The sequence below is a fragment of the Ipomoea triloba genome, chromosome 14, assembly GCF_003576645.1.
Source record: "Ipomoea triloba cultivar NCNSP0323 chromosome 14, ASM357664v1".
In the NCBI taxonomy this organism is placed as follows: Eukaryota; Viridiplantae; Streptophyta; class Magnoliopsida; order Solanales; family Convolvulaceae; genus Ipomoea; species Ipomoea triloba.
Genome location: NC_044929.1, coordinates 18,095,123 through 18,104,325, shown reverse-complemented (window position 1 = coordinate 18,104,325; position 9,203 = coordinate 18,095,123).

Below are 9,203 nucleotides of genomic sequence, written 5' to 3'. Positions count from 1 at the left end.
TACTCCTCGCCCCGCCCCGCCCCGTTGTCATCCCAGGCTGAAATCCATTACTTCATTATTATTGGAACACTATGGAAAAACCAGAAGTTCCGTGATCGTATTAGGACTGACATTATCCTTACAGTAAAATCACTTATAAGTCCTGGTATCCTCTAGTAAAGTTATGCGATAAACCAATGTGTGTTTCACATAGACCAATTGAATTAGTGTTAACTCCTTTTGATCTCCATGATGCTAAAATTCCAAACTAGTTATGTTTATTTTACCTCCACTGCCTTATGGGAGGATAACACAAAAGTGTTTTAAGTGGGTATGGTTAAGGAATATTAGACATGTTATGAAAATATTCAACCCACATACACTCCAGAAGAGTCAAAAGATCATTGTATAAAATGTTAACTTATAGTGACAATCCTGGAGATTGTCATATCATCTCCTCTACACTCCTTTTTAAACAGTTATTCTACTTTAAGAAAGGTAGAACTACTTGAAGATTGTTATCACAAGGGGGAGATGAGAACTACAAATCAATCCTGAAGGTTGAGTCTTAAGCAACTAACAAGTTGTACTTTAGCAACATATGAATACATATATACCGTATACTCTTTTCCTCACTAGATTTTTTCCCATTGGATTTTTTTTAGCGTGACTTTTAACGAGGGATGAGTATGATATAATAAACGGGGAGAAAGTTGCAAATAAATACTTAAATAGACTAACCCTGAAATCCTGAAGATTATGCATTGAAGGCTTATGATTGTACTCTTTTTCCCCTTAACTAAGTTTTTTCCATCGGGTTTTCTTAAGTTAAGGTTTTTAACGAGGCAATCAGGAAAGTTTTTGTCTTCAGGGGGAGCAACAACAAATACATAAATTATTGGTCCAGAAGACCACCAACTCTTGCAAATCCTGAAGATTAAAAAGTTATGGTTGTACTCTTTTCCTTAACTAAGTTTTTTTTCCCACTAGGTTTTCTTAGTATAAGGTTTTTAATGAGGCAACCAAGACTATATATGAGTTTATAAATATCATGTACTTTTTTCTTCAACTAGGTTTTTCCCACGTGGTTTTTCTAGTAAAGTTTTTTAACGAAGCATGCATATATTAATTAAACGATTCATGTACTATTTTCATGTCTAGGTTTTCCCATAGGGTTTTCCTAGCACATTTTAGCGAAGCCAGATCATGGTCAAATAATGTCCAATGGGAGTGTTATAAATGTTATTATGTGGACATTATTATAAGATTAATTATGTAACAGTTGTAACGACTATTGCATTTAAGTCACCATTATCCCTTTCCGTTATAGTTTGTTATTATATATTCCCTTTGTAATATGTACAAGGTTGCTGGTGAATAAAACTCTTACTCTCCCTATCTCTCTACTCTATACTGTTATCTATTGCATATGATTATTATTTGGATACTATACTCAATTCACCGGCTAAGAGCAGGCTTTCAACAGTGCTGAAATTTTCCTTATTACTATTTATAAATCAAAGTATTGTTATTCCTGTTATAAATAATATTTTAATGTGAATATTATACGATTAGAATATGTAACAATTGAAAACGGTTGTAACAGTCATGCATTATTATTGTCATTATTATTTGTGTGTGTGTGTGTGTGTGTGTTGTACCCCCATTTGTAAAGTTGATGACATTGGAATAAGAAAACATAGTTACATGGTTGTTCATTTTTCTCTCTACTTCTATTTCTTTATAATATTCATGTTCATCCAATCCGTTTCACCGAGGAGCACTATGAGCTAAAAGATAAATAATCACAATACGTTATCAACACGCTCAACACCGGTGAACGGTAATTTTATGCATTTTTTTCTATGCACTTTATAATCTTTGGTGAATGGTAATATTGCATGATATATATATATTGAAAATATTTGATAGAATAATAATGCTTGACTGTTACAACCGTTTCAGCCATTAGATATTCTAATCTTAATGTCCACTTTAAAATATTATTAACACTCCCCTTGGACAATATCTTATCATAAGTCATAACCTACTTCAATTAAATATCCTTCATCCAATGAGTGGATATGTGTTACTCGTTCATCACGATCTAAAAAGATGGATATGATCTTGTACCTTATGGATAATGCCCAATTCCCGAATTATCTTATTCACTTTGTCAGCTTTCGACAATTATTATATGAGACTGTGCATTAAGGTGGAGCATCAAGTACCTACTAAATGGTTTAGCTAATTAATCGAGTTCAAATTATTGCTAGACCATTATTTTTTCAAAAACTCCAAGTTGCCGAATACTTGTTGGGGAAATGTAGTATTCATGTTGCTGCTTTAATTCTAAAACTCTGGCACAGTGCATATCATTATTCCCCCCTTACATCTAATACATGGTTTCAAATCAAACATTTCCCAATCGGCGATTCTATTCTTATGAATGTAGTCCATTCTCGATTAATCGGCGCCTAGTTTTTTTTTTTTTAATTTGTTTAAATTTTTTTTATAAATATTTTAAGTGTTAATAATTGTAAAGTGCTTAATATTGTAAGTCTTTACACTTTAATAGTTAAATAGTTAATACTTATTAAGTTATTAGTTATTATTTATTAATTATTAGTGCATTACTTATTAGTTTAATTTAGTTATTACTTTTTATTCTAATAAGTTATTACTTATTAGACTATTAGAGTATTAGTTAATACATTATAGCATTAATAGTTTAAATGTTTAAGATTTATAATTAAAAAAAAATGGCCAGCCGGCAGGCGGGCTAGGTGGCGTTTAGGCATCGCCTAGTCGGCCGGCTAGGCGCCCAGCCGCAGAGGAGAGCGATTTCGGCCTTCCTCGACGCGGCCGGGCGCCGCCTAGCCCGCTTGGGCCGCTAGTCGGCTAGGCGCCTGGCCGCGGAGGAGGCCGATTTCGGCCTTCCTCGACGCGGTTGGGCGCCGCCTAGCGCCTAGGCCGATTTTTGCAACCATGTTCATACTCTTAAGGTACAGAATTACGCTACATAAGACACAGAAACTGACAACGCAAAACATATACACATGTTATATATTTATTTATTTTCAAATATGATTTAGGTAGATTATTTATGTTATATAGGCATAAATTTCACAACACAAAACATAATTTCATAACATAAGACACATAATATATTGTATGCTACACAACTACTAATATATTCTTGATATAGGATTCATACTCTTAAGGTACTGAAATTTAAAACACAAGACAAAAACTTACAATGCAAGACACATACATGTTGTTCATTTACGTATTTTATGCAACTACTAATTTGTTTTAGGTACAGAATTCATAATCTTAAGGTACATAATTTTATAACACAATACACAAAAACGTGAAACACAAGATACATACACATACACAGTTATATATTCATTTATTTTCAAATCTGATTTAGGTGGAGAATTTATGTTTTATATGCATATAATTTCACAAAACAAGGCATAATTTCATAAATAAGATACACAATATGTTTGTGTTACATAACTACTAATTTGTTTCAGGTATATAATTCATACCCTTAAGGTACAGAATTATGTAACATAAGACACAGAAACTAACAATGCAAGACACATAAACATGCTTTACAGTTTAAAAAAAAAGAGTTAATTCCACTTTTGGTCCTAGACTTATAGTGGCTTTGACAATTTTAGTCCTCCATAAAAAAATTTGCCACATTTTAAACACTCTTATTGTGACATGGACAATTTTGGTCCTCCGTCTATAATTCTGTCAATTGACCGTCTGAATGGGGGTACTTCTGTCAATTAAGCTATCTCCTTCACAACATTAATGGCTTCTTTCTCTTCTTTCGCACCGGCCAAGAACGCTGCCACTGCTCCTCTTTCGCGCAGGTCTGGGACACCGCGCGGCCAAGAATGCTTCCGCATCATCATCTCTCTTCTTTCTCTTCTTTTTCTTCCACCACTCTGTACATTAATTTTGGGTCTGGGTAGTTTGGGTAGTTGAATTGAGGGCATTTTGTATAGTGCACTGAAAACATGGCAGCCTTCGCCGCCACCACAAGAGCATAAATAGTTGGAGGACTTCCTCGACGGCGGCGTTAGTAATACAAATTGGTCTTGTACTACCGTGGCATACTTGCACGCGTTAAAGCTTAGATACTGAAACTTTATCACCTATGGTCAAAAGTAATCGAGTATAGTAACACCGGTGATAAACTTTCACTATAAACGAGTAATCGAGCATTCATCAGTGCAATATTCTCGTTCCATTCAAGCGCCTAGTCCCGTTGCTCTGATGACCAATTCGGATCGACCTGAAAGACGACCCAAGTGCCAGCCAATTCACTCTGCCATTCAAAGACCCAGTTTCATGGGCATCCGCTTACAGGGCCTGCAAGAACCAAAACATTCAACAATGCGAGGCTAGAGCCAGAATCGGCTGCTCGGTCACCGCTTCCCCAAGATGCCAACCCCCTTGGTGGAAATTCCTCTTCGGCGGCGGTGCATCCAAGCAAGACTTCGCAGAGAGGAAGAACGACGGGTACGTGAAGGAGAAGTGTTCGTGGGCATTTCTTGATGCGAAGATTGCCGTCAAAGCCTCAAAAAATCCAAACTTGAACTGGTGAGAAGCATAGAAGTTAATATCTTGCGTAAACTTAGCTGAGAAGAATTTGGAAGCTGATATATTGGGTCTTGAACAAATATTGATGATTTTTTTGAAAACCCAAGATTGAAAGATTCTTGACCCAAAATGAGCATGGACAGTAAGTGGGTTTTCATGACTGCAGACACAGTTGGAAGGCATTAATGTAGTGAAGGAGATAGTGCGCTGAATTGACAAAAGTACCCCCCATATACATGGTCAATTGACAGAATTATAGACGGATGACCAAAATTGTCCATGTTACAATAAGAGTGTCCAAAATGTGGCAAAATTTTTTATGGAGGACTAAAATTGTCAAAGCCACTATAAGTCTAGGACCAAAAGTGGAATTAACTCTAAAAAAAATATGTAATGTGAATTAAACAACAAATGCTCGCTGTCAAAACTAAAATTCAAGATTACGTCGTTTAGGACTAGGGTCCACGATATAACGATGCTTCGCAAATTGACCTTGAATTTTTGAACTTCTTTTCAATTGAGCATATCTTCAAATCACTAACTTTACTTTCCTTGCAAATCAGTCTCAATTTCTTTCAATTAAATTGTTGCCTATCAAGAATACACAATTATCGAGATTTAGCTCAAAGTTCACCAAATTTAATAATAATAATAATAATAATGATGTTGAGATTTGGTGCATGTTGGCCATTAGCTCCTAACCGATGAACATTGCAGGTAAAGAGAACATTATAGGTAAAGAGAAAAGAGGTAGAGAGAGAGCAAACATAGGGAGATGAGTGCTTCATTCCTGTAAAAAGTGTATGTTACAAGGGGCATATATATATATAATACAAACAATAACGGAAAGATATAATGGATACATTAATACAGAAACCGTTACAACCGTTATATACTAAATAATAATGTCCACTACTTAATATTATTTATAACACTCCCCCTTGGACATTATTTGACAATGATCTTGTCTTGTTGAAAACTTGCTAGGAAAACCCTGTGGGAAAAACCTAGACATAAAAGAGTACAAGGTATATGAATGGTATATTCAAATACTTTCATCTCGTTAAAAACTTCACTAGAAAAACCACGTGAGAAAACCTAGTTGAAAAAAAGAGTACATGATATTTATAAATTCATATATAGTCCTGGTTGCCTCATTAAAACCTTACACTAAGAAAACCCAGTGGGAAAAAACTTAGTTAAGGGAAAAGAGTACAACCATAACTTGTTGCGTTTAATCTTCTGGATTTGCAAGAGTTGGTGGTCTTCTGGACCAATAATCTCTGTGTATGTTGTTGCTCCCCCTGAAGACAACAACCTTTCTGATTGCCTCGTTAAAAACCATAACTTAAGAAAACTCGGTGGGAAAAACTTAGTTAAGGGAAAAAAAGTACAATCATAAGCCTTTAGGGCATAATCTTCAGGATTTCGAGGTTCGTCTGTTTAAGTATTTATTTGCAACTTTCTTCCCGTTTATTATATTATACTCATGCCTCGTTAAAAATCACACTAGAAAAACCCATTGGGAAAAATCTAGTGAGGAAAAGAGTACATGGTATATAGGTTGCAAAAGAGTACAATTGTTGGTCCTTTTAGGATCCACCCAATCTTCAGGATTGATTTAAGTAAATGTAGTCCAACATCTCCCCCTGAAGATAACAATCTTCGATTTCTACATTGCTTAAAGTAGAATAATTGTTTCAAAAGGAGCGTAAAGGAAATGATATGGCAATCTTCAGGATTGTCACTATAAGTTAACATTTTATACAAGTCCTAATATGATCACGGAACTTCTGGTTCTTTCGTAGTGTTCTAATAATGAAGAAATGGACTTCAGGTCCTAAAGTGTCCTCAGTATCATTTTTGAGTCAAAACGATTCCTTATCTTCTGTAAGAGATATAACCGTTAGTGTGATGAGTTCAAGGGAATACTCGATCTACAAGTCGAGATAATACTTGGTTTTCCAAATCCTTTAATTTCTAAATTTATTTTTGGAGCTAATACCATTAAGCTCTTTATGATTCAATAACTACTATGGTATATTTTGATTTTTACATTTTCCCACTTCAGGAGAAAATTACTCAGTTAATTGTGATCTATGCTAAGATCATATAAAGACCATACCGTCCGGTGACCTTATTGTCATATGGTCACGACGTTTATTAGCTGCATATCTAAGTTTGTACTGCCAATTATCTTGTATAGCAGAACTTAATGTCATCGTACATGGGAGATTTGATTAAAATTAATCAAGGGTTTCTGCGTTAACCCATATGCTACAAACACTCGCTATTATATCACCTTATTGTTTTTATTCTCTTTCGTACAAACATCCATTTGTAACCAACATGGTTATTATTCAATGGTGTATGTATTGTCGAGAGAATCTATTTTAGCAAGTCGAGCTTTGCCTTAATTGCTCCTTTAAATATTAAATAATGAGAATGCATCTGGCACCTCACCTGGATCCAGTTTATTTAAATGAGCAATTATATAGGCGTGTGTTGTCGACAACTATAATATATAATTTTCTCCCAAATTCATGATAATTTTTAGATTAATCAGACCATTCACATTTCCCAAATATTAAGATCTGATCGTTCCGCATCCCTAGTATTATGTTTGTTTGATGCACCTTACTAGGGTTTTCGTCGTCTAGACAAATAATTCTTTATAAGACAAGAGTGACAATGTTTCTTTACTAGATCTAGTATTATGTTTCATATCTCTTGAACCGATAGAACTCCTTCACTTCTGGTGTCAAAGAGTATCGAGATAAATATATTCGGTCCAATTTGGGGATTATATATGGAACCTTGTCACTCTTTTCTGATCAACATGATCAGTGTATATATACATTATCGGTATATATATTTGGCAGATTATTTGCTAATATCGCAAATAGATTATCTCCTGAACTTCTAGTACATGGATTATAATGAAGATCATTCCATTTCATGGGATTTCTCGGCATTTAAATTCGGGTGCATCTCCCCCTAATGCCGTGAAACAGATCTTCAGTATGCAGTCAGCGTATCTATTGATTCCCTATCATGGACTCTATGTAAATAGATTGAGTTTTTATAATCATAAAGATACGCAAGGTGGTGATATAACAATTGGACTACACACTAAAAATAGAAACGCAGATTGGGAAATGTTTACACGCAACAGGTATTATGGGGGATTGATATTGATATGCAATTTGCCAAAATTTAAGCAGCTTGAGTACTATATTTCCCCAACAAGTATCCGGCACATTGGAGTTTGTGAAAAAAGTAACTAACAAGAGCGTTTGCTTCAGGCAAGGCATCTTGGTAGGATTCAACATTGTTATGTGTATTTAGGTTCCAACAGAATGCTTCGGGGTGTGGTACGCACGTGACAAGTGCCTTTTACACCCTCACTTGGAGCATACTTGTTGATGAGCCAGAGTTAGTAAGTTGGATTATAATTTGTCATAAGGGCAAATTAAGGTTTAGTAACAACAGGTGTAACCTAACAAAACTATGTCATCGTTTTGTGGTGCAAACCCAAAAGTAAGATACCAACTTTTGTCAATATATTCGAGAAGCTCACTTCATGGCCTATAGCAAATAGTATTACCAATGAGAATACTACGATAGTCCACATGGCCACAAAATTAAAGCAAATTTGAGCAAATAAATATTCTCAAATTTGAACAAGAGGATGGACAGTATGCAATTGTGAGCTAAAAACGAGGGTTCACTTCTAGAGAATAATTCGTATATCAACTCATATAAAGCAAGTAAATTGCACAAAAAATACCAATTAATTATATGAGCGAGCCTAGATTTAGGACTAGTTTAAATAAATAAATACAAGCCCAAATAACAAATCCTTTAGATTTTAAGCCCAAACTAAATTAGCCTAGAATGTAATAATTGAAATCAATCGTTATACCCTGCACCACGGTACACATAGCAATGTGCACCACGTACGTAAAACGATGTCGTTTTGGTGTTAGTGGACGCGGATGCAAATGACTCCAGGGAATTCATTATCTATAATACACATAATCAATATCTAGAATACACAGAACGTTTGTCTAGAATACACAGAATGTTTGCCCAGAATACACAGAATATTGACACACAATACACAGAACTCATCCTCCTAACATTCGAATGCACAAACACATCACAACCTGTGTTAATAACATGAATACACAGAATATTGACACAAAATACACAGAACTCATCCTCCTAAACATTTGAATGCACAAACAGATCACAACATGTGTTACTAACATGAATACACATAACGGTTGCCTAGAATACACAGAACGGTTGCCAAGAATACATAGAATGATTGCTAGTATTAAGTGGGCGGGGAATGTTGTAGCCAAAACATTTGGCTTTTTTTATATATAGGATAGGATGATAGAATGATAGATGATGGATTATTTTGTTAAGCAATTAAATTGAAGCCTATTTCAATTGGTAAATTATACCGTGCACCACGTACCTAAACGACGTCGTTTTTGAGCATTGTAAACTAATCGTCCGTTTTTTTAGAAATCATGTTTCCTGTTTTCGCCGGTCTCTGTATTTATGTTAATATTCTGTGTATTCAA